The 25,999-nt window shown below is 45.5% G+C and overlaps 1 pseudogene; it reads right to left on the reverse strand.

The window, feature by feature from the left end:
• Positions 1–16,886: 16,886 nt before the first annotated feature.
• The window catches only part of LOC119350032, a 16,413-nt pseudogene continuing 7,300 nt past the window's right edge, over positions 16,887–25,999 (reverse strand).

The raw sequence follows: 25,999 nt of genomic DNA on the forward strand, positions 1-25,999 counted from the left end.
GGAAGTGGTTTTCATGAGGGCGGTAGCGGGTAATAGTATTCTCCCTTCGGATTTATGACCTGGTCGAGGAAAAATCCCGCTATTTCCTCTTGAAGTGCTTCTACGCGCTCCGTTTCTAGGAGCTTCGCCCGCACCTCTCTGAACTGTTAAGAAGGAGATCAATATGCATGTGTATTAGTTGTGTGACTAGATATCGATAATGGTGTAAAAATTGTGAATAGCATTTTGACAAGCGTACCCATTCCTTTCTTTGAGATCTGCTCCTTTCGAACGCCATCATGCGAATGTTCTCGCAAACGCAGAATGCACACAGATCAGTCCCCTGCGCCTGCTTCAGGGCCTTTACGAGAATGGAATTTGATCAGATAATAATTAATCAAGCATGATAATTAAAGAGATGGCAGCTAGCTAGCTAGCTAGTACTACTTAATTACTTACCTTCGGTCTTCCCCATTGAAGCTTTTGTTTCCATTCGCCTTCCGTGACGCTGATGAACCTTGCCCAAGCCCTGCCCGCCGACAAAGAAAATGAATAAAGGGGTTATTAAATAGTTCATATCATGAAATGACGAACTAAATAGGCCAAGATATATAGTTAATAATGATTGAAATTACCTGTTGACTATCCCAAACAAGATGTTATAGTCAGTTTTTTCTTTAAGTAGTGAGTCCAGTATTTCAACTGTTCCGGCGTCAACTTTAATGATACACAAGACCCAGTGAAATCTGCATGCACACACGTTTGCATGTCTTAATTAAGCGGGCATATGTAAGCAAAAACATGTAGCTAGCTAGTAGGCAAAAACAGAGAATTTGTCGTACAAGACAGTGTGACTCACTGGAAGTTGTAAGGAAGTAGTATATCTTCATTGTATTTGAGGCGCTTCAAGAACTCTAGCATGCTGTCATCTACGGCCTTTGCATGACGTGCATCTATTTTCCAAGTGTATTCATTAACGGTGTTTGGGTTAATGAACCCAATGCCATAGCGTCCACCTTTTCTCATTTCATACATCTTCATCCTGCATATAATACCACAGAAAAGAATATAGTGAGAATAATTACAGGTAATGATTGATCAAAAGGATCACTACAGCTAGCTTGAGACTTAAATTACAGAAAGAAATCACTTACAGACAATAGCAACTGACGATAGATTTGTCGAGTGCGTCTTGATTGTATAACTGAAACAATTCAGAATACTCAACGGACACAGCTTTCTCATGGTAGTAATGCTCCTTCATGACATTCACCATGAGGGACAATCGATCGGAAATCTTGGTAATGTTAATGTACCATTCGTGCAATTCATACATTCTCGTTGGGATGTTCTTGACCTTGTCTGGCTCGACCAAAGGTTGGCCCCGGACATATTTCCATTTTATTTCATCCTCTCTAAGCACATGCATGGGCTCGATCTCGAGGAGTTGTCCAACAGTGATTTTGAGAACTTTAGCCTGCATTATATGCTCCTCCGTTATTACCACATTGCCCAGGAACGTAAACTGTTTGCCCACAATAATATTGGGCGCGCGTACTGTCACGTGTTGTTGGCACAACAAGCGAGGGGATCGATTGCGCCGCCTGTTCTCCCAGCTGGGGAATGGTTTTCCCGCATTTTTTGACAGCTGCTTCTTGTTTGCTCGATCCCGAGCTCGCCTCCTTACGTAGACGTGCTTGATTTAACTTCCTTATGTGGCGCTCATAGTCTGTGTCAACAGGCTTGGGAGCTGGTGGTTGAGCCATACGAATGAAGTGGTCAATCGTTTCCTCAGGCACTTTCTCCCTTGGCGGCGGTGGCGGTTTCGGTGCAAAATGGTCTTCCACCTTGGACTTCGATATGGCTGCGATTTCCTCCTCGGACCTGTCATAAGCCCTCTGCGGAAGAGGCGTGAGGCTTGGACCATATTTATATCGCTTGCCTCCGCCTGTACTTCCTGTACTACCTCGACTCGTACCGCTACGCACCATAGTTGCGGGGTGTCTCTTCTGTGATTGCTGAGGCGGCGGAGACGGCTGACGGGGCTGAGTTGGACGAGGAGGAGTGGCCGCCTGAAGCTGTGCCGGACTTGGAGGAGGAGTGGCCTGAGGTTGTGCCAGACTTGGAGGAGGAGTGGATGTCTGACGCTGTGGCGGACTTGGAGGAGGAGTGTCCTGACACTTTGCCGGACTTGGAGGAGGAGTGGCCTGACACTTTGCCAGACTTGGTGGACTTGCAGGAGCGGGAGACTGCTGACTCGGAGGCGAACTTCGACGAGGAGTCGGCTGACGCGGTGTCGGTGGCCTTCGAATGATGATGCAATCCTTTTTCCATAGGATGGTACGATGTTTGGCGTCTCCGAGAAAGCGCTCGTCGTCACCTCCAGGATAGTCAAGCTCTAGCTCCAAATATGGGTCCACCACCTCATCAACCAAGACACGAGCATAGCCCACTGTAATTGGGTTGCAATGGAAGGTTGCCTCGGGGGGATTTGTAAAAGCAACGGCGTCCGCCACCTTCATGGATATGTTCTTCATTTTGACGTGTAGCTCGCAGCTAGTGTTCTCCGTGATGTCATCCACGGGGTATCTACCCAGCATTGCATCGTCCGGGGCGGAACCCACGCTGCTTCTCGGCGTGGATGGCGCGGTGCTATCCAATGCTGGATCATTCGCTAGCTGCTGCAGCTGCTGAGACCCCCTTTGCTGGGTAAGTGAGTCGATCTGCTCCTGCTACCGCTGGAATTTGACTACCAATTCCACTTGACTTGCTTCTAGGCCTTGAAGGCGTTCATAGTCCCGCTTCCTCTGCTCCTCCTCCATCTTCCTCTTTTTTTCCTCCACAATCTTCTTTCTCGCACGGGTTCTGTAGTCGGTGTTCCAGTCTGAGAACCCCTCATACCACGGAATAGCGCCCTTGCCTCGTGTTCTTCCCGGGTGTTCAGGATTTCCCAGGGTACGCGTAAGCTCGTCGTTCTCTCTGTTGGGCTGGAACACCCCCGATCGTGCCTCTTCTATTGCAACAAGTATCGCATCGTCGGCTCCCTTCAGACTTGCCCTCATCGAAACATTGCCTGTCTTCGGGTCCAACTCCCCCCCATGCGCATAGAACCAAGTCCTGACCCTGGGGTGCCAGCTCTTAGTAACCGGAGTGGCACCTGCATCCTCCATCTCTTTCTCAGACTTATCCCACTTAGGCATTGCCTCCGCATAGCCACCTGGCCCCAGCTTATGGAACTTATCCTTTTTTCGGCATTCTTCTTTTTTATTCTCGACCGTTCCTTAGCTAATTCCGAATCCTTGAATTTCACGAAATCGTCCCAATGAGCACGTTGGTTCTCTAGTGTTCCCTCGAATACTGGAGTCTTCCTTCCTCCCTTGACGTACTTGTCCCATTCACGATTCTTGTGGTTCTTGAATGCAACCGCCATCTTCCTAAGAGCAGCGTCCTTGACTTTCTGCACATCTGCTTTTGTGAAATGATCTGGTAGGGTGAAATGTTCCACGAGAGTATCCCAAAGCAGATCTTTTTGATTCTTGTCGACAAAAGTAACATCTGAACGTGGAGCAGCGTCCTCTTTGCCTTTCTGTCTTTTGTCTTTTGCTGGCTCTCTCCATTCTTGAAGGGAGATCGGGAGTTGGTCCTTCACAAGAACTCCGCACTGACGAATGAACTTGTCCGCAATCTTCTTAGGCGCTAATGGTTCTCCATTAGGTCTGACTACCTCGATATTGTACTTTATGCCCTCCTTCAACGTTTTGTTCGGGCCTCGTTTCGTCCTTTTGCCTGAAGATTTGCTCAATCCGGATGGCTGAAAGAACAAAGATCGATTCGTTAATATATCTTCAAGTCATTTAAAACATGTGATGATCACCAGATACCTGCTTATATAAATATATATACCTCGCCGGTCTTTGTTGTTTCAGGATCAACATGTTCTTCGTCATCGTGATAATCGTAGTTCATGACTTCATCAATTCGGTCGCGATCGAATATCATATCACCCTCTCCGGTGTTGTTTAGAAATTCGGAGCCGTCATAATCTTCTTCATTCTGATCATCATTTGGCCCGCGTATCATATCGAACATGGTCTGTTCTCCCTCTCTGTCGGTATTGTCTGCCATAGCTGTTATTTAACTAATTCAAAAGAAATATAAAACAATTTAGTATTCAAATTACATCGTCTAGAATAATAGATATAATCTCGAATACATCGTCTCGAATAATATATAATATTGAATAGTACATCACTGGCTAGCTAATTAAAGATCGAATACTACAGAAGAATCTAGGACACTCGCGGTTCCTGCGGCGCGGGCGGTGGACACCCAAAGAGAAGGAACCCTCACAGGATCATAGCTGAAGTGAGATCCCCGAAGTTACTGCCAGGTATTGGAGAACCTGTCGCCCTCTAACGCAACCATGTAGCGATGGACGTGCTCGTCCTCCTCCCTGACACCGCGACGTACCACCTCCGGCGGGGCCGGGTCCTTCCGCACTGAAACTGGCCCATGCGAACGCCACCAAACGAGATCAGGGTCGACGACGGGACCCGGGGCCGGGTTCCTCATCAAGCGGCGCGCCCCTCCAGGCAGCACCTCCCAGTGCCAGCCCGGCGTAGCCCAGTCCCGGACATGGGTCGGCTGGACGTCGTCGCGGACGGGTCGACGGCGAGGATGCGGGCCGGGCATCGTCGAGAACAAATACTAGCTATATGCCCGCAAAAAGTAACAATTTTTTAATGATTGGATTTTGATAACTAAAATTTCTAACATTTCTATATAACACTAATTATGCTAATCTAAATAATCTAAATAACACTAAAATTTCTAACATTAATTTCTAACATTTCTATATAACATTAATTTCTAACATTTCTATATAACACTAATTTCTAACTGATTAAACACTAATTATATCCATCTAATTAACATGCATTCATACATATATAATAGTGAAAAAATAATAATCTAAATAATCTAAACTAATTAAAAATACAAAATACGTGTGTGTGTACTAATTAAACACTAATTATCTAAACTAATTAAACATACAAAATAATAACCTAAATAATCTAAACTAATTAAAGACTAATTATCTAAATTAATTAAACATGCTTGTGTGTGTGTGTACGGGCTCGGGGAGGGCTCACAGCGGGCGACGGCGACGGCGAGGTGACGGCGACGGCGAGGCGACGGCGAGGACGGCGCGACGGGGACGGGGACGGTGCGACGGGGACGGGGACGGCGCGACGGGGACGGGCCCGGGGCGGCGACGTAGACGAGGGCGGCGACGGCGACTGGGGTGGCGACGGGGACGGGGGCGGCGACGGAGACGAGCGGCGACGGAGACGATCGAGGGCGGCGGCGACGGCGACGGAGACGGAAACAGAGGAACGAACAAAGAGGGAAACTGAAAATTTCGTAGCTGTTGTATATATAGAAGGCACCTTTAGTACCGGTTGGAGCCACCAACCGGTACTAAAGCCTGTTTTGGCCAGGCCAAGCGGCGGGAAGCGACCACCTTTAGTACCGGGTGGTGGCACAAACCGATACTAAAGGCCCCCCCTTTAGTACCGGTTTGTGCCACGACCGGGTACTAAAGGGGGTGCGCTGGCGCAGGTGCGGTGCGGCAAGTTTAGTCCCACCTCGCTAGCCGAGAGGCGACCGCACTGGTTTATAAACCCCCGTGCGGTCACTCTCTCGAGCTCCTCTCCAAAGCAGGCTTACTGGGCCTACGTGTTCTTTGCAGCCCTGTGGGCCCACTTGGCCTTTGCGGGCCTGCATCCTGGCCCAACTACAGGTTGGGTTTCTAGTCGTATGCAGGCCGCTCTGGCCTAGTAGGCGGGCTTATTTTTATTTTATTTTTTGCTTTATTTATTTTTGTGTTGTTTTTTTGTGAATTTAGAGTTTCTTTGTGAACATTTTTGTTTTAGGTACAAAAAATTACAAACTTTCTGTTAGGGCTTTTTTTAATTATTTTTTTGCTTTATTTATTTTTGTGTTTTTTTTGTATTTAGAGTTTCTTTGTGAAAATTTTTGTTTTAGGTACAAAAAATTACAAACTTTCTGTTAGTGCCCGTAGTTTTCAAATTTGAATAGTTTAAATTTTGAATTATTTGAAATTAGTGTGAATCACTAGTTTGTGAATAACTTAACTTTAAAATTTGTTTGCACATAAAATTTCTTCGCGTTTCAAATGCCAAAACACATAACTACCTTAACTATTACAGAGATTCCCCTCTCGGTGCGAAACACAGAAGAAAGTGATGATAGCTAGTGAAGCCGATCACATCCCAGATCTTTGGGTGTGAAACTTTTTCTTCGCGTGTGTCCCTTTGCGCCGTAACCATGGAAAATCTTCATCATTTAACGGGATGCTTGGGTCAATATTCACTGTGAATGGAGCAATTTCATCAAACTTTTTATAATCTTCTGACTTGTCTGTCTTGTCATCCACTCCCACGATATTTCTCTTCCCAGAAAGAACTATGTGCCGCTTTGGCTCATCGTACGATGCATTCGCTTCCTTATCTTTTCTTTTTCTTGGCTTGGTAGACATGTCCTTCACATAGAAAACCTGTGCCACATCATTGGCTAGGACGAATGGTTCGTCTGCATACGCAAGATTGTTGAGATCCACTGTTGTCATTTCGTACTGCGGGTCTTCCGTTACCCCGCCTCGTGTCATATTGACCCATTTGCACCGAAACAAAGGGACCTTTAAACCACGTCGATAGTCAAGTTCCCATATGTCCTGTATATAACCATAATATGTTTCCTTTCCCGTCTTGGTTTCTGCATCAAAGCGGACACCACTGTTTTGGTTGGTGCTCTTCTTATCTTGTGCGATCGTGTAAAATGTATTACCATTTATCTCGTACCCTTTGAAAGTCATTATATTCGAAGATGGTAACTGGGACAGCAAGTACAGGTCATCTTCAATAGAGGTGTCATGCATGGTACGTGTCTGCAACCAGCAGGCGAAACTCCTGGTTTGTTCACGTGTAATCCAGTCATCAGACCGCTCCGGATGTTTGGAGCGTAGCAAATTCTTGTGTTCATCCATATACGGAGCCACCAAGGCGGAATTCTGTAGAACTGTGTAGTGTGCTTCAGTGAGAGAATGTCCGTCCATACATATTATTTTTCCCCTCCTAGCGTGCCTTTTCCATCCAGTCTGCCCTTATGCCGCGATTCAGGAACACCAATCGGCTTAAGGTCAGGAATAAAGTCAATACAAAACTCAATGACCTCCTCATTTTGATGGCCCTTGGAGATGCTTCCTTCTGGCCTAGCACGGTTATGAACATATTTCTTTAAGACTCCCATGAACCTCTCAAAGGGGAACATATTGTGTAGAAATACAGGACCCAAAACGTTAATCTCTTGGCACAGGTGAACTAGGACGTGTGTCATGATGTTGAAGAAGGATGGTGGGAACACCAACTCGAAACTGACAAGACATTGCACCAAATTATTCTGTAACCTTGGTATGATTTCTGGATCGATTACCTTCTGAGAGATTGCATTGAGATATGCACATAGCTTCACAATGGCTAATCGAACGTTTTCCGGTAGAAGCCCCCTCAATGCAACCGGAAGCAGTTGCGTCATAATCACGTGGCAGTCATGAGACTTTAGGTTCTGGAACTTTTTCTCTGCCATGTTTATTATTCCCTTTATATTCGACGAGAAGCCAGACGGTACCTTAATACTGAGCAGGCATTCAAAGAAGATTTCCTTCTCTTCTTTGGTAAGAGCGTAGCTTGCATGACCCTGATGTATGCCGTCTTCTCCGTGCATACGTTGTTTGTCCTCCCGTGCCTCAGGTGTATCTTTTGTCTTCCCATACACGCCCAAGAAGCCAAGAAGGGTCACGCAAAGATTCTTCGTCACGTGCATCACGTCGATTGCGGAGCGGACCTCTAGGTCTTTCCAATATGCCAGGTCCCAAAATATAGATTTCTTCTTCCACATGGGTGCGCGTCCGTCAGCGTCCTTTGGAACAGATTGTCCGTCAGCGTCCTTTGGAACTAATGGCCTTAGATACACATCAATGTCGTTGCCGGGTTGTTTAGGGCCTTGGATAAGCACTAGCATCATAATGAACTTCCGCTTTATGCACAACCAAGGAGGAAGGTTATACAAACATAGAGTCACAGGCCAGGTGCTATGGTTGCTGCGCTGCTCCCCAAAAGGATTAATGCCATCTGCGCTTAGACCAAACCATACGCTCCTTGCATCATCTGCAAACTCCTTCCCGTACTTTCTTTCGATTTTTCTCCACCGCGACCCGTCAGCGGGTACTCTCAACTTTCCGTCTTTCTTACGGTCTTCTCTGTGCCATCGCATCGCCTTGGCATGCTCTTTGTTTTGGAACAAACGTTTCAACCGTGGAATTATAGGAGAATACCACATCACCTTGGCAGGAATCTTCTTCCTGGGGCGCTCGCCCTCGACATCACCATGCTCATCGCGGCAGATCTTATAGCGCAATGCACCACATACCGGGCAAGCTTTCAAATCCTCGTACTCATCGCGGTAGAGGATGCAATCATTAGGGCATGCATGTATCTTCTGCACCTCTAACCCTAGAGGGCAGACAACCTTCTTTGCTTCGTACGTACTCTCGGGCAAGTCATTGTCCTTTGGAAGCATATCTTTATCATTACCAGCAACTTTCCAAATCCCTTGTCAGATACACCATTCTCTGCCTTCCATTGCAGCAATTCCAGTGTGGTGCCCAGCTTTTTCTTGTCACCTACGCAATTCGGGTACAACAATTTTTTGTGATCCTCTAACATGCGCTGCAACTTCTTCTTCTCCAAATCACTTGCACAGTTTCTCTTTGCATCGGCAATGGCCCGACCTAGATCATCAACGGGCTCATCTGATGCCTCTTCTTCATCTTCTTCCCGCATTGCCGGCTCAGCTTCTTCCCGCATTACCGGCTCAGCTTCTTCCCCCATTGTTGTATCATCGTATTCAGGGAACCCATGGCCAGGATAGCTGTCGTCGTCCTCTTCTTCTTCATTGTCTTCCATCATAACCCCTCTTTCTCCGTTCTTGGTCCAAACATTATCGTGGGGCATGAAACCGGACTCAAACAGGTGGACGTGAATGGTTCTTGACGTAGAGTAATTGCGACCATTCTTACGGCCAGCACAGGGACAAGGCATAAAACCATCTGCCCGCTTGTTTGCCTCAGCCGCAAGCAGAAAAGTATGCATGCCCTCAACGAACTGGGGAGAGCATCGGTCATCGTACATCCATTGCCGGCTCAACTTCATTACACAACACCGAATAGACCAAATTAATACAAGTTCATACATAAAGTTCATACAGCACTTAAATGCAACAAACAAATAACTCTCTAGCTAAAGCATTTAAATGCAACAACAAATGCGATCATGATCGCAACTAAGGTAACAATTGATCCAACAACATAATGATACCAAGGCTCACTATCGATGGCATATTTTCTAATCTTTCTAATCTTCAAGCGCATTTTCTCCTTCTTGATCTTGTGATCATCGACGACATCGGCAACATGCAACTCCAATTTCATCTTCTCCCCCTCAATTCTTTTCAATTTTTCTTTCAAGTACTCGTTTTCTCTTTCAACTAAATTTAACCTCTCGACAATAGGGTCGGTTGGAATTTCCGGTTCACATACCTCCTAGATAAAAATATCTATGTCAACTTGATGGGCATAATTTGTCGTAAACACGAAATGCAACAAATAGTTTTAAAAGAGAATATACCACATCCGAATCATAACAAGGACGAGGGCCGACGGGGACGGATATCAAAACCATGGCACTATGTATAACAAACAACGTACGGGTAAGATAATTATTATACGAGTAACTATATATCCAAATCACACAAACATCAATTTTTTATATAAAATTTCATGAACAAGAGGCTCACCACAAGGTGGTGCCGGCGACGGGACGGTGCGAGCAATCGATGGTGGTTACGACGGAGATTTGGAAGGCACTAAGTAAACCACACCTACATATGCAAACTAAGTGTTATTTTAACCTCAAATTGCATATAAATCAAATACTAGCACATATATATATTTCCTCCCAAATTACTAAACTCGCAAATTAATAACTATATAAAGCATTGCAAGAGCTAATATAGCAACGAGAGATGAAAGGACAAAGTTGCTAACCTTTGTGATCATTTGAATGGATGGGGGCCTTCAAATCTTGACAAATTTTGGGCAAAATGTGTGATGATCTCGAGAGGAAGAGGGGAAGAACAGAGAGGAGAGGGGAAAGGGGAAGAACAGAGCGAGCTCGGGTGGACGAAGGGTTTATGTAGGACGACCTTTAGTACCGGTTCGTGCCAAGAACCGGTACTAAAGGTGCTGGAGGGGGCCCAGACTGACAACATCCTGCCACCACTCTCATTAGTACCGGTTCGTGGCACGAACCGGTGCTAAAGGTTAGCCACGAACCGGTACTAATGAGAGCGGCCCGGCTAGCCTTTGGAACGGGCACTAATGTATACATTTGTGCCGGCTCAAATACAAACCGGCACTAATGTGCTTCACGTTTGACCCTTTTTCTACTAGTGAACCCTTTCTGACTTCATTTGGTATTTTTCATGCATTTACTTAATTTTTTGAGCTAAATGCCCCTGAAATTGAAAAGCACTACAAGCAAATTTTGAAAAGTTGAGAGGGTTACGACAAAAACTAAATGCACTTCATGTACAAAATGGACAATCTTTTTGGAAGTATCAGGGTTTCGGACGAAAACGCATCTGTTACAAAGGGATTTCATTTTTTTAACTTATTTGAACTCCAGACTTTTTGTGTGTTCAAAATGCACCATTCAAAGCTACTTTATCAACTTTGCACTCTTTCCGACTTCATTTGGTCTTTTTCATGCATTTACTAATATTTTTTAAGCTAAATGACCCTGAAATTGAAAAGCACTACAAATGAACTCTTAAAAGATTGAAAGTTGGCATGGTATCATCATTTCACCCACATAGCATGTGCTAATAACTTGAGAGGGTTACCGCAAAAACTGGATGCGCTTCGTGTACAAAATGGACAATCTCTTTCGAAATATCAGGGTTTAGGACGAAAACTCATCTGTTACAAAGGGATTTCATTTTTTTGAACTTATTTGAACTCCAGGCATTCTGTGTGTTCAAAATGCACCATTCAAAGCCACATCATCAATTTTCAACCCTTTCTGGCTTCATTTGTTATTTTTCATGCATTTACTGATTTTTTGAGCTAAATGACCCTGAAATTGAAAAGCACTACAAATGAACTCTGAAAAGGTTGAAAGTTTGCATATATCATCATTTCACCCACAAAGCATGTGCTAAAAAGTTAAGGGGGTTACGGCAAAAGCTGGATGCACTTCATGTACAAAATGGACAATCTCCTTCGAAGTATCAGTGTTTCGGATGAAAACTCATCTATTACAAAAGGCATTTCATTACTTGACATGTAACTGTAGTGATATTCTAGATCAAAGGCATCATCACAATAGTTGTGCAGACAAAGTTTTCACTTTTTCTTTGCGTTTCTCCCTTACTTATTGCACCGTAACCATGGACAATCTTCATGGTTTAACAGGGTGCTTGGGTTAACCTTGAATTTGAAGGGAGGAATTTCATGAAACTTTTAATAATCTTCAACCATGTATGTTTGGGCCTCCACTCCCACGATGTCTCTTTTTCTTGAAAGAACTATGTGGCGCTTTGGCTCATCGTATATGTACTCGCTTCCTTATATTTTCTTTTTCTCGGTTTGGTAGACATGTCCTTCAAATAGAAAACCCGCGCCACATCATTGCTAGGATGAATGGTTCATCTGTGTACCCAAGATTGTTCAGATCCACTGTTTTCATTCCGTACTGCGAGTTTACCCTGTACCCCGCATCCTGACAGATTGACCCATTTGCACCGAAACAAAGGGACCTTAAAATCATGTCCATAGTCAAGTTCAGGTCCACTATGTAACCACAATATGTGTCCTTTCCCCTATTGGTTGCTGCATCAAAGAGGACACCACTATTTTCGTCGGTGCTCTTTTGATCTTGGGCGATCATGTGAAATGTATTCCCATTTATCTCGTACCCTTTGTAAGTCAATACAGTCGAAGATGGTCCCCTAGCCAACGAGTACAGCTCATCAACTTGGCCTTTGAAATCCGTGCCTTACTTTCGACATTGATGGTTGGTCGGAAAAAATCGATGATGTCCTAAGTACACATTCTTCCTGCATTTGTTCACATATATACTTTCGGTGTCATGTAAACAGTACGTGCATGCATGGTATCCCTTGTATGTTTGTTTGTCCTGAAAGGTTACTGAGAGCAGGCCAATCATTGATGGTAACAAACAACAACACATGTAGGTCAAATTTCTCCTCGTCGTGCTCATCCCACAAACATACACCTTTTCCATTCTACAACTGTAAAACTTCTTCAACTAATGGCCTTAGGTGCACATCAATGTCGTTGCCGGGTTGCGTAGGGCCTTGGATGATCACTGGCATCATAATGAACTTTCGCTTCATGCACAACCAAGGAGGAAGGTTATAGATCCATAGAGTCGCGGGCGAGGTGCTATAATTGCTGCTCTGCTCCCCAAAAGGATTAATACCATCTGCGCTTAAACCAGACCATACGTTCCTTCCGTCACCTACAAAGTCCCCCACGTTCTATCATTTTTTACTCCACTGCGCCCTGTCAGTGGGTGCTCTCAACTTCCCGTCTTTCTTACGGTCCTCTTTGTGCCATCACATCCACTTGGCATGCTCTTTGTTTCTAAATAGACGTTTCAACCGTGTTATTATAGGAGCATACCACATCACCTTGGCAGAAACCCTCTTCCTCGGGCGTTCGCCCTCAACATCACCAGGCTCATCTTGTCTGATCTTATATCGCAATGCACCGCATACCGGGCATGCGTTCAAATCCTCGTACGCACCGCGGTAGAGGATGCAGTCATTAGGGCATGCATGTATCTTATGCAACACCAATCCTAGAGGGCATATAACCTTATTTGCTCTGTACGTACTGTCAGGCAATTCCTTATCCTTTGGAAGCTTCTTCTTCAATATTTTCAGTAGCTTCTCAAATCCATTGTCAGATACACCATTGTTTGCCTTCCATTGCGGCAAGTGGTACTGAGATTTGTGTTGCCATCTTTGCAATTTAGGTACAACCCTTTTTTGTGATCCTCTAGCATGCAATCGAACTTCAACTTCTCCCTTTCACTTTGGTATTGTCTCTTTGCATCAACAATGACCCGGCGAAGATCATCATCGGGCACATCACCTTGTTCCTCTTGATCTTCAGCTCCCCTCATTGCAGCATCACTGTATTCAGTGGGCAGATAGTTGTAATCATCCTCTTCTTGTTCGTTGTCTTCCATCATAACCCCTCTTTCTCTGTGCTTGGTCCAAACATTATAGTTTGGCATGAAACAAATCTCAAGCAAGCGGATGTGAAGGGTTTTCGACTCAGAGTAAGACTTCGTATTCCCACAGATAGGGCATGGACAACACATAAAACCATTCTGATTCTTTGCCTTAGTCACTTCGAGAAAATTATGCATGCCCTTACTGTACTCGGAGGTGTGTCTGTCACCGTACATCCATTGCCGGTCATGTGCGTGCATTATATATAATTAAGTGTGTCAAAAACCATTACAGAACATCACGAATAGAGAAGTGACCAAATTAATAGAAGTTCATCATCACAGTAAAACCAAATTACAGTAGTGATCAAATGTTCTTACTGAAAAATAAATACATAAAGTTAATACATAGTTCTATTGAACAACATATAAATCTGTAGAGAATCTAACTAAAACATACATTAAAACTATGTAAAACATTTATATGCAACAACAAATGCGATCATAATCACAAGTAAGGTAACAATCGATCCAATGGCATAATGATACCAAGCCTCAGTATGAATGGCATATTTTCTAATCTTTCTAATCTTCAAGCGCATTGCATCCATCTTGATCGTGTGATCATCGATGACATCCGCAACGTGCAACTCCAATTTCATCATCTCTTCCTTAATTTTTTTCAATTTTTTCTTCAAGTAATTATTTTCTTTCTCAACTAAATTTAGCCTCTCGACAAGAGGATCGGTTGGAATTTCGGGTTGACATACCTCCAAGATAAAAACATCTATGTCAAGTTGGTCAACATAATTATCATATACAGTAAATGTAACAGATAGTTATAAAAGATAATATATACCACATCCGAATCATAGACATGACGAGGGCCGATGGGTGCGGATACCAAAACCATCGCACTATATAATAACAAACAATAATAAAAGTAAGAAAATTATACAAGTATCTATCTAAATCATACAAGTAAGAATTTTTCTTCTTTTAAAAAGAAGATAAGAACAAGAGGCTCACCACAGTGATGCTGGCAACGAGATTGGCACAGGCGGTCTACCATAGTGAGGACGGGGACGGGACATGACGGATCACCAAACCTAGACAAATCTTGAGGAAAATGGAGTTTGACAAGGAGCTTGGGGAGGAGAAAGCTTAAGTGTGGCTCGGGAATTTCATCAAACACGTCATGTGCATAGGAGGTGAGTTAGAGCAACACACACCTCTCCCACGGCCGGCATCTCTTTAGTTCCGGTTGGTGGCTAGAACCGAGACAGAAGACTGATATTTGGTCCCGGTTCCATCCACCAACCGGGACTAAAGATGCTGGCCCATGAGCGAGTCCCATTGGTCCCTGCTCGTGTCTGGAATGGGACCAAAAGTGTCAGACGAACTGGGACCAATGGTTCCCGAGGCCCGGCCGGCGCCCTGGCCTCATGAACTCGAACTGATGTACCCTTCGGTCCCAGTTCGTGAGTGAACCGGGATTAATGCCCTTATTCTGACCTCAACCAAAGCCCTGTTTTCTACTAGTGGATTATCCTCAAAAAAAATATCTGATCAGATTTGTTGAGTTATAACGTGAGCAACTTTTGTACATGCTCATGTGTATGATGTGCCTACTGTTCTAACTACCGGACCTAATAATCTTTACTTCTAAAACGGACTTAGTAGCTTCCCGTCCACAGTTAACTTTTGCTTCACCTTCCACCATTATTTATTTCATCTGGTTTTTTTGCCTCACCTCCCACAACTCCCTTCCACTAGATTTTTCTCCCTCCCACTTTATCTTTGGAAACCAAGTAATTCATGTATGCTAACCAATCTTTTATTTGGTAGTACAAACACAATCAATACAAATACAATCACTACGCTTATGGTAATCAATATCTTGTTTGATAACGCAAGAGTAACTTTGGAGAGTAATCAATCTCCTTTTTGTTGTCAATCAATTTCTTTATATTAAGCTTTGTAATCGACCTCCTTTTCTTCCCGGGGCAGTACATAGATCATTCGTCGAGTAGCTCCTCCCACCAATCGAAGAGATCCCACTCAGATTCTTTTTCCTATTGACAAAGCGTACCTCTTGTTCCCGGTTTCACTTTGTTTTTTTTATCTTGTTGTCTCCACATCAGCCCGCAACGCCCAAACCACATCCTTGGCCGCAGCCGCAGAGCACATGACCCTCGCCCTAGCTCCCCACTTTCTTCCTTCTTAACCGGCGATTTAGGGGTTTGATGATTTACCCCAGGATTGTCTGAATGGCTAATGGCCAGGACCACCCGTCAATCTCGAGGGGGGTGGGGGGGGGGGAATCATCAAAGTTAGAAGTAAAGTGTGTGTTAAGATCGAATTTTTCGGTTCAACCTATCACAGCTCGCCCGTTCCCCTTCCAAGCTAGCACCAATCTTCTTGGCCCACGCATTATCCTATCCTCCCTCTATGGCATCCGCCATGGCGCGCTCCACATTGTCGATATCCAGGTTTCAATGAGGCAGCGATTTCAAGCGTTGGGACTATAGATCTAGGCCTTCTGGCGCCGCAATTATACGCTGCCCGTCGGCTCTGGCGGCAACAAATCACGGTGGCTGTGGCGAGCGTGCGTTCAAGGAAGCAGATGTAGTCCTAATACTTTCCTTCGAAGTCATCCTCCTATCCCATTCGTGGAGCCCTCACAACCTCTACCTCCTCCGCCATCGAGCTCTGCCGCCCGGTTTCGTATCTCTCATTTTTGCTTTGTTGCATTATTGAATTGGTTATGAATTTGTACTATTTGATCGATGCAAATGGACTTGCATGAATATGAGGGTTTTGAAATAAGGAGTGTGGTTATCTAGTGGTACTTTTGAGGGGTTGTCATGTGCTCTCTGAGGTCAGGCGCCTTAAAAGACAGATCAACAAAACTTTATGCTATTTGCCGGTCAAAAAAAAAACTTCGGTCTAATATGACTTTGCTATTTGTTGGTGTGTTTATATATGCTTGCATTATTGTTGATTGTGTGCATCCTAGCTATATAAAGGCTACATGTGTGCTCATTTGTTTGTACCCACTTGATGATTCATCTTGAGCTTACAAAATCCAACCTTTATCGAAAACAGTAAATTACCAATTGTATTGTTGATCTATTGAAAAAGTTTTGCTGTACGACAAATTGTGCTTTTATTAAGTAACTGGGAAAAAGCTGCTGGGCCAAAGTGAGACATTGTGAACAACAATTACTCTTTGCTATTATGTACCTCGCCATGGTAACATACCGGCGATAAAAAAATACACCTAGAATACCTCGATAACAAGTTTTTAACATTGTTCTTAAATTATAAGTGATACAAACAATTATACCAGCATCATCATTATAATAAATGGTACAAATAATGATACATGCATTGTTTTGTTTACAAAGTCCATTGTTGGAATAAATAATACAAACAATTATATGTGCCAAACTCACACACATTATCAATAGTATCCAGCATAGCCATAGAATGTCATGGTTACTATTTGGTAAATTTGAGAGCCCAAAAGTTTCCAAAAATGCAAGTGGACTGAAAGGTGCCGCTAAAACCTGATTCCCTAGCCAGCTTAATAAACTCTTGCTCAGTTCTCTCCTTCCCTCCCTCGGAGTTATTTAACATCATCACATCGAGAATCTAGAGATTCTGTGCTGCCATTGTCTCCTCTGGAGTTGCCGGCAAGACAAACTCAACAGCGATCAGGCGCCCCTTGTCTGACAAAGCTTGATGGCAATTTTTTAGAACCTTTATGCAGTCATTGTCATCCAAAATATGGAGTACCGTCTGTATGTACATTCAAGAAATATTCAGTATCTAGAATATGTTATGTAACATTAAACCTACTTTTCTCAAAGTGTAGGTTTAAGTCTGCTTTGCATTCTCAAATATTTAGGGCATTTATTTAGCACAACAAAATGTTCTTTGTTTGTTACCACGGAAACATTGCAGGTTCACTATTGTACACGGACGTTCAATTTAATTTTGGCATGTTTGAATTGTTGAGTTGTGGTTCATTTTGCTTTGTTGCAGTGTTTCTATATGATCGATGTGCATGGATTTCCACGGAATTGAGGGTTTTGATATGAGGATTCTGATTGTCCCGCAGGACTTTTGAGGGGTTGTCTGGCACTGTCCAGCATTGCACCGCGGAGAAAATCTTGGTAAGAGAAACATGGAGTTCAATTACTTCTGCACAAGGGCAGCCACCTTGATTGCTTGGACCCTAGATAAATACTTGTTAGCTATAATCTTGACTTAGCGGTGCGTGGGTGGCGGCCGAGCTGTTATGCTGCTGCATGCATGGTTGTTAGCTGCACAGCCCGGTCTACTTGATCGTAGAGAGATTCCAGTGAGTAGTTGGTGCATGTGTTAGTATTCTAATGTGGTGGCTGGTTAGGCTAGTGCGTGCTTGTGTGGCCGGCCTCGTGTGTACTAGTACTTAAGAGCATCTCTAGCAGACCCCTTCAACCGCAAAACTGAACGCGGCTGAGTAGACCCCTTAAACTTAGACTGTAAAAACGAATATTCACGTATATTCTTCTCCACTTCTTCTTCTTCCTCTCGCCCGTGTCCACGGCTAGCTAGCTTGCTCCTACGAAGCCGACAAACAAATATGAAATGCGATGCCGCCGGCCTCCCGAACGACTCGCACTAAGCGCCCCAGCGTCAAAACGTCGCCTTCGCTGCTTGAATCAGTCGAGAAGCTGGCTAGGGTCGGCGTGGAATGGATCCACGAGCTAGCTAGCTGGCTGGGTAATCGATCGACCCAGGAGCTGGCTAGTTAGCTCCCGTCGGCGTGGCCAATCGATCCAGCCCGTGGCCAAGGGATTACGTATCCGCCGCATCTTGCATCGATTCAGCTGGAGACGGGCCGCGGGCGCGGCGGCCGGGCGGCGGTGAGCTTCAACTTGTTGGCGCGGGCAAAATTGCCTTGGAAACGTTCGGTCCATTTTCCTAACTGCCAACGTTGACCGCTATTCAGTGCCCTGGCAAAATTGCCTTCGAAACTGAAGATATGAGGATCTCGCGTTTGGGTTCACGGGGCCCGTAATTTTTTTTTAAGGGTCGGACGATTTTAAAGGATCTGTTCGGTCCATTTTTCCAACTGAAACGGTAAAAAAAAACGGTTATTTTGCGGGTTCGACTACTTATTGTTAGCTTAATCTTTATCATTTGTATCTGCATATTAGTTTTAGCCATGCATGTAGCATAGGTTAGGGAGTCCTTGTCCGGCGACGTCTCCGGCCGAGCATGCAAGGAAGGCGAGGTGCTAGCTACCGTGTGATGCCGTCGTGCAAGGTGTGATGCCGTGGTGCTCTGGGATGCAGCGCTGCCGTGAGAAGAGGCGAGCAGGCGTGTGACGGATGGAATGGCTGGACAAAACAGTAGAGAAAATGGGTAAGGCGTCCTAGTTTGTTAGGATGGCTGAGTCGTTCGTCATGTGGCCGTTGAGGAGTCTACGAAGGTGCTGAACTGGCCGAGTGATTCGGTCAAGCAGCTAGTGATTAGCATCATGCATGGGTTTGTTGGTTAGTGGCCGGGTAGGACGGTCAGCCTAGTGGGTGTGTGCGTGAGTTAGTGGCTTGGTGTGGAGTCATTTGTACAGACTATTTAAGTTGATCAGATGAATGGAAGAGAAAAGGCCGAGAGGGCTGTGAAGAAAAGATGTAGCCAGTGTATTCATCAAGGAGAGAGCGCCCGGGCAAAGCTAGAGGCTGGTCTTCTCCTTGGTGTATGCGTGCGTGTGCGTGTAGTGTTTTCACCATGTGTGTGTGTTCTTGAGAGGAAGTACAAGAGAAATGATACAGATTGAGGGAAGAGAAAGCTGAGGAAGAGAAAGCTGTGCGAGGCAGCCAAGAGGAAGAAGAAGCGGCGCTGCGAGGAGGCGGCGCCAACACTTATACGGGGTTTGCTAGAGATGCTCTAAGAGTTGTGCCTGTGTGCCGAGGGGGCAGAGCAAAGAGTAACTAGGAGAAACATTGTAGTCTCCGGTGGTGTCTCTCGCGTGTGTGTGCTCACCATGAGGAATAGAAGCTGGAGTTAGCCTCCACGGCGTGTAGTCTCCCATGTAAGTGCTACGGCTTGTTGCCGAGCTGGGTATGCGCCCAGTAAAGAATTCGTCATTCGTGCGGCGTAGCGCCGTTCGTGCGGCGGAGGCGTTTGCGTGCCGGAAAAAAAAATCTGCGTGCTCCTTATTCTACCTTCGTCTCAGCGCGCGAGAGAGAGAGCTTGTCTGGGGTTTGTCCCAACAATACTTTTATTACTTTACCAATGTGTTTATAGAATTACAAATCGAACGAATTGTTTGTCAGTACTAGAAAATTATTTTGAAGAAATATTCTATAGATATCGTTTCTATATTTTGGTTGAAAAATATTTTATATATGACATAATGAGGGTGATCACGTATCTACAAGGTTTTATGTAATATTAGACTTTACACCATATGGAATACAGAATGACAGAGAAGGGAACTAGATACAGTAGTTCGTATATTTTTTAATTTTTTTAGAAAAGGAGGATTACCCCAGCCTCTGCATCACAGACATGCATACGGCTCATATAATTAAAAACTAAATCAGTAACAAAGTCTCCAGTATCTGAAAGTACGAAAAGAAAAACATATCGCTCATACGAGCCGAAAGAAAAAGCCACAACCGGCAAGGCAAACAAAATAGGAAGCACTACATGTCTATCCTATTACATGACCGCCATCCAAACCGGTTGAAAATAACCCGAGCTACCATCTCTCATCGGGTAAACGCAGTAGCCAAACGTCCCCTGGACTCCATGGGAGTGAGTAACGACCACGTTGTGGCCCTGAAGATAACCTACAAAAAGTGAAAGTTCGTTGTTCTGTTAAAAACCAAATCATTTCTGCAGTCCAGACTGCCCATAACAAAGCACTAACTCCAACACGAATGTGCCTCGCTATAACTGAGTCAACCCCATCAAGCCACAAACCACATAAACACTTTGATTCGCAAAGGTACCTTAACTTTCCAGACATGCTCCGAGTATGGAATGACACTAGTGTTTATGACATCCAGATACATGGATTTGACCGAGAACACGCCGTCCTTAGTCAGTTTCCAATACAATCTATCGGACTGCTGAGTCAGCTGGACTTCCATCAGCCTTCGTACCAGATGAAGCCAGGCCTCCCAACGATCGCCTACCAGTGTCCTCCGAAAGCTAATATTGAGAGGCGTGGACTGGAAGACTGTTGCAACGTATGCTTCTCGATGTTGAACAATGTTGTACAGAGTAGGATATTGAAGTGCGAGGGGCGTCTCCCCAAGCCACGTATCCTCCCAGAACCTCGTATTAGCCCCATCACCGACTAAGATCTTTGCCCTAGTAAAGAATAGGGGCTTGACTCTCATCAATCCACTACTAGGGAAAAGCCTATACACAGAATCTTAGCAGCAGCGCGGTTCAAAAAGGAGCGCTGCTGCTAACTAGTAGTAGCGCGTGTCCTGCAAACTCGCTGCTGATAAGGATTTAGCAGTAGCGCACTCGGCCTAAAACGTGCTGCTACAAATATCGACTGGCGGTGTTCACCTAACTCTAAGTAGCAGTAGCGCGGTCGCAAGAACCGCACTACTGCTAAGTATGTAGTAGTAGCGCGCTTTTTCCGGGATCGCTGCTGGTAAATTTGAAATTGCCACATTTTTTTGTCCCAGTTAGCAGTAGCGCCGTATCCCAAAGCGCGCTGCTGCTAAATCCTTATCAGCAGCGCGTTTTATGTCCCGCGCTACTGCTAACCCGCACCAACCCAACACCTTTCCCCACCCGTCCCTCCCCTCCCCCTCCTCTTTTCCCTTCCCCCTACCTCCCCCTCCTCTCTTCCCTTCCCCCTACCTCCACCACATGCTCCCACTCTCACTCTTCTTCTTCTCCTCAATACTTCTCCCCCATTACTCTCTCTCTTCTATCCACCTTTCTCTCTCTTCATTACTCCTACATAACTACACCACCTCCATTAATGCATCTCCTTTCTCTTTTTCCTTCCCCCTCCACTAGTTGAAGTTGTCTCCTCCCAAATTAGGTAGCTAGGTAGATGTAGGATTTAGGTAAGTGACCTATTTGCCCCCTAACTAGATCTATATTTGTCAAGAAGAGCTTTGTGCACTTTTGATCTCCCTACAACATCATCTCCACCGTGTGCTCGATCTCGATCGAGATAGAGGTGATGAAAATTTCATGCTTCTGCAAAATGGAAATATGTTTATGTGTGTGTGATATGTTTGTGGAAATTGTGTGTGTGGCATGAGTTGACGCCGCCAAATTGTGCTTTTGAGTTGCCTATGTTTTGCCGAAATGTCGATTTATTTCCGTTTCGGTGAATTCCGGGCAAACTCTAGATCCATATATGTCCTATTTTTAGGAAAGGTCATGCCAATTTTTTTTATGACTTTGATGCATGCATGCATTTTTATAATCAATTTGTTTATTATTACCGTGCAGAGTTAACGATGGTCAGTGGAACGATGGTGGAGAGGTGGTTGCGGTAACCCGACAGAGGTTTTATGTCCGTGTCGAAAATGCAAAGGAATAGTTTGGCTCGACCCCCCATGACGATGGTCGTGTCGAAGCGCACCTGCTCATGACTGGTTTCATGGATGGCTATACTCGGTGGATAATTGAAGATGAGGATGACGATGTTGAGGATGCCAATGGGGCAGGCAATGATGACACGGGGCAAGACGAAGAGATGATCGATAATGGCGGCGGGGAAGAGGCCAGAGATGGCGGCGGAGAAGGGGCCAGACATGGAGGAGGAGAAGGGGCCGGACATGGCGGCGGAGAGAACGACATGGACTCCACGCAGCAGAGTTCGTCGGTACAAAGTTCAATTGTGCGGGACCCTCATGTTCAAGCATTGCTTCGCAAGGAGACGAGTACTGAGAGAGCTGCTTCTAGAGAGGAGGCTAAACTGGAGCAACTGGTGGTAGACTCGAACACTCCATTGTATGATGGTTGCAATCCTGAGGTGACCCGCTTGAGTTTCACGCTCCAACTCCTGAAGACGAAGGCTAAAAACAAATGGACCGACACTAGCCTCGATGAGCATCTCAAGTACCTAAAGGATGTTCTTCCCGCGGGTAATCTATGTCCTACTAGTGTTGATGAGGCCAAGAAGATCGTGTTCCCTCTTGATCTGCCACACGTTAGATACCATGCATGCATCAACGATTGCATAGTTTATCGGAAGGAGCACGCGGAAAAAACAAGCTGTCCGGTGTGCAATGCTTCTCGATACAAGAAGGCCGGGAAGAAATGTCCCCAGAAAGTTATATGGTACTTACCGATCACTCCCCGTCTCCAGAGGTATTTTGTAGATCCCAAGGAAGCAAAGCTAATGTGCTAGCACGCGGAGAGGAAGAAGCCCGACGATGGAGATGATCCGAAGCTGAGACACGTGAAGGATGGAAGCCAGTGGAGAGCGTTGAACAACTTCTATCGGTATTTTGAATGTGATGCAAAGAACATCGTGCTCGGCGCGTGTACCAATGGCATGAATCCGTTTGGCAACCAGAACACCAACCATAGCACATGGCCCGTGTTTGGATGGATGTACAACCTCCCCCCCTTGGTTGTGCATGAAATCGAAGTACATTCACATGAGCATGCTTATTCAAGGGCCGAAACAACCAGGAAATAATATTAATTTGTATCTAGGGCTACTTCAAGAGGAGTTAGACACGTTATGGAAAACACCGGCCAAGACATGGGACGCCAGCAAAGGTGAGTATTTCAACATGAGAGCCGCGCTGATCACGATAGTGCAGGACTATCTCGGTTACGGATATGTGGCAGGCCAGGTGTGCCATGGATATTGCGGATGCACGCGGTGCATGGATGATACGATGTCTCAGCAGCTAACGTCAAGGAAAGATGGCGGGTCTGGGAAAATCATGTACATGGGGCATCGAAGATGGCTTGAACAGGACGACCCATGGAGAAACCGTGGAGATCTATTCAATGGTTACACTGAGCATCGAGGACCTCCACGTAAGCGGAGCGGTGCCGAAATCGATGAGCTGTTGAAAAACTGGAAGGAGTGCCCCGCGCCGGGAAAGACGATGAGAAAGGCGCCGGAGCCGCTGCTGAAGGTATGGAAGACGAGGTCTGTGTTCTGGGACTTGGAGTACTGGCACAAACTCGATACACCTCATTGCCTTGATCAAATGCATATCTGTAAGAATGTCCTTGAGAGCTTGCTCGCAACACTGATGAACATGCCGGATAAGACCAAGGATGGGCCGAAGGCAAGAAAAGACTTGCAAGATTTGAAAATCAGGGAAGATCTGCACATGCCGGCCCGTAAAATGTCAGACGAGACAGAGACGGAGACAGAGGCACGGGAGAAGAAGGTCAAGAAAATAAAGAAAGAGGATTATTGCCCCCTTCTTTCACCTTAAGTCAGGCTGAGATCAATCAATTCTTTAAGTGCCTTACCGGAGTCAAAGTTAGTTCCGGTTACTATGGCAAGATAAGCAGATATCTAGACACGGACAAGAAAAGGTTCAGCGGGATGAAGTCTCATGACTGTCATGTGATGATGACGCAGATACTACCTGTTGCCCTTAGAGGGATAATGGACAAGCACGTCCGTGACACGCTTATTGGTCTCTGCAACTTTTTCGACGTCATCTCTTGAAAGTCGATCAGTGTGAAGCAGCTCCAAAGGCTACATGAAGAGATTGTTGTGATACCGAATGAGCTTGAGATGTACTTCCCGCCTGCGTTCTTCGACGTGATGGTGCATTTGTGTGTCCATATTGTGGATGACATAACAGACCCGGAGTCGTCATTCCTGCACAACATGATGCCGTTTGAGAGGATGAATGGGATCATCAAAGGATTCGTTCGTAACATGTCCCGTCCGGATGGAAGCATCGTCCAGGGCTATTTGGCAAAAGAGTGCATCTGGTGCAGACCAGCCGCCTGGTGCTAGTGTTGGTTTGAGAGGATGAATGGGATCATCAAAGGATTCGTTCGTAACGTGAGAATTTTCTATATGGCGCAGACCAGCCGCCTGGTGCTCGTGTTGGTTTGCCCGTTAACAAGCACGATGGGAGGCTCGAAGGAGATGGTCACTGCAACGGTCACGGGGAACTGCACGTGGCATACTCAGATCGACGCAGCGACTTTGGCAGAGCAAACTTGGTAGTGCTACAACACCTAGACGAGGTAGATCCTTTCGTGGCACTGCACAAAGAAATTATGGCAAAGAAGTATCGTGACCGGGGGGTATGCAGGACGGACGTCGAAGTTACTAGAGAGCACAACTCCACTTTCTTGCATTGGTTCAAAGAGCATATTATTGCTAATCCCCCCGAGGAGGGCTCTAAGGACGGATTGCTCATATACGCCTTAGCACATGGCCCCTCGCCCAACCTCGTAACCTATCAGGCATATGATATCAACGGATACACGTTCTACACGGAGGCAAAAGATATGGACAGTGATGATTAGAACTCAGGGGTGACGATGGAATGCATGACCGGCAGCGACAACTGCACAACTGAACGATATTATGGAAGGGTCGAGGAGATCTGGGAGCTTGACTACTCTGGACTACACAACACGACGATGTTCCGTGTCAGATGGGCTAAGAATGTCGAAAGAGAAAGCCGGATGTTCACTACCATGACTATACCCGACGCCAAGAGCGCTACCGTGAACGCTATCGCAAAAAACGAGCCATGGGTACACGCTAAGCACGTGACACAATGCTTCTTCATAACCGACCCGCGCAATCCCAGCCGTGTTGTCGTGAGGAGACGCAAAAGGAACATCATTGGAATGGATGGAGTCGCCAACGAGGAAGACTATGATCAGTACGGCAACCCAATGAGGGAAGATGACGATGATGATGAAGTATACGTCAAAAGAAGAATCAATACTACATTACCTAAGAAAAATCGTACTCCGTGGAAAAGGCAAAGTCACAATGAGGGGCTCAATTATTCTTCGACGAACAACAAGGGAAAGAAGCTGACTCAAAAACGAAAACGTCAGCACTGAGGAAATGTATGTTATGGGTCCAATGATGTGTAATATATATATGTTCCTATTTTGTATAAACACTTAGCCATTATTATGCATAGGTCCAATGATGTGTAATATATATGTTCCTATTTTGCATACATATTTAACCGTCAAATGATGCAATATATATCGCCCTCCCTTCGTTCACTGCCCTCGGGAAACAAAAGTGGGATAAAATAAAGGAAAAGAAAAAGGAAAACTGGCAGTAGCGACGGTAGTAGCAGCGCGTTTTGCATAAACCGTTGCAGCTACTGAATTTAGTAGTAGCGCATTTTACCTAAACCGTTGCAGCTACTGATGTTAGTATCAGCGCGTTTTGACGTAACGCGCTACTGCTACGTCCACTTAACCCAAAATTCTCACTCGCCCTGCTTCATCCCGCCATTTCCCCCCAAATCCCCACTCTATCTCCCCTGTCGCACCGCCGCGCCCGACCCGGCCCCGGCGCTCGCCCCCGACTCCGCCGGCGCCGGCGCTAGCCCCCGACCCCGGCACTCGCCCCCGTCCCGACCCTTGACCCCGACCCCGGCACCGGC

The sequence above is a fragment of the Triticum dicoccoides genome, chromosome 1B (genome assembly GCF_002162155.2).
Source record: "Triticum dicoccoides isolate Atlit2015 ecotype Zavitan chromosome 1B, WEW_v2.0, whole genome shotgun sequence".
NCBI classification, from domain to species: Eukaryota; Viridiplantae; Streptophyta; class Magnoliopsida; order Poales; family Poaceae; genus Triticum; species Triticum dicoccoides.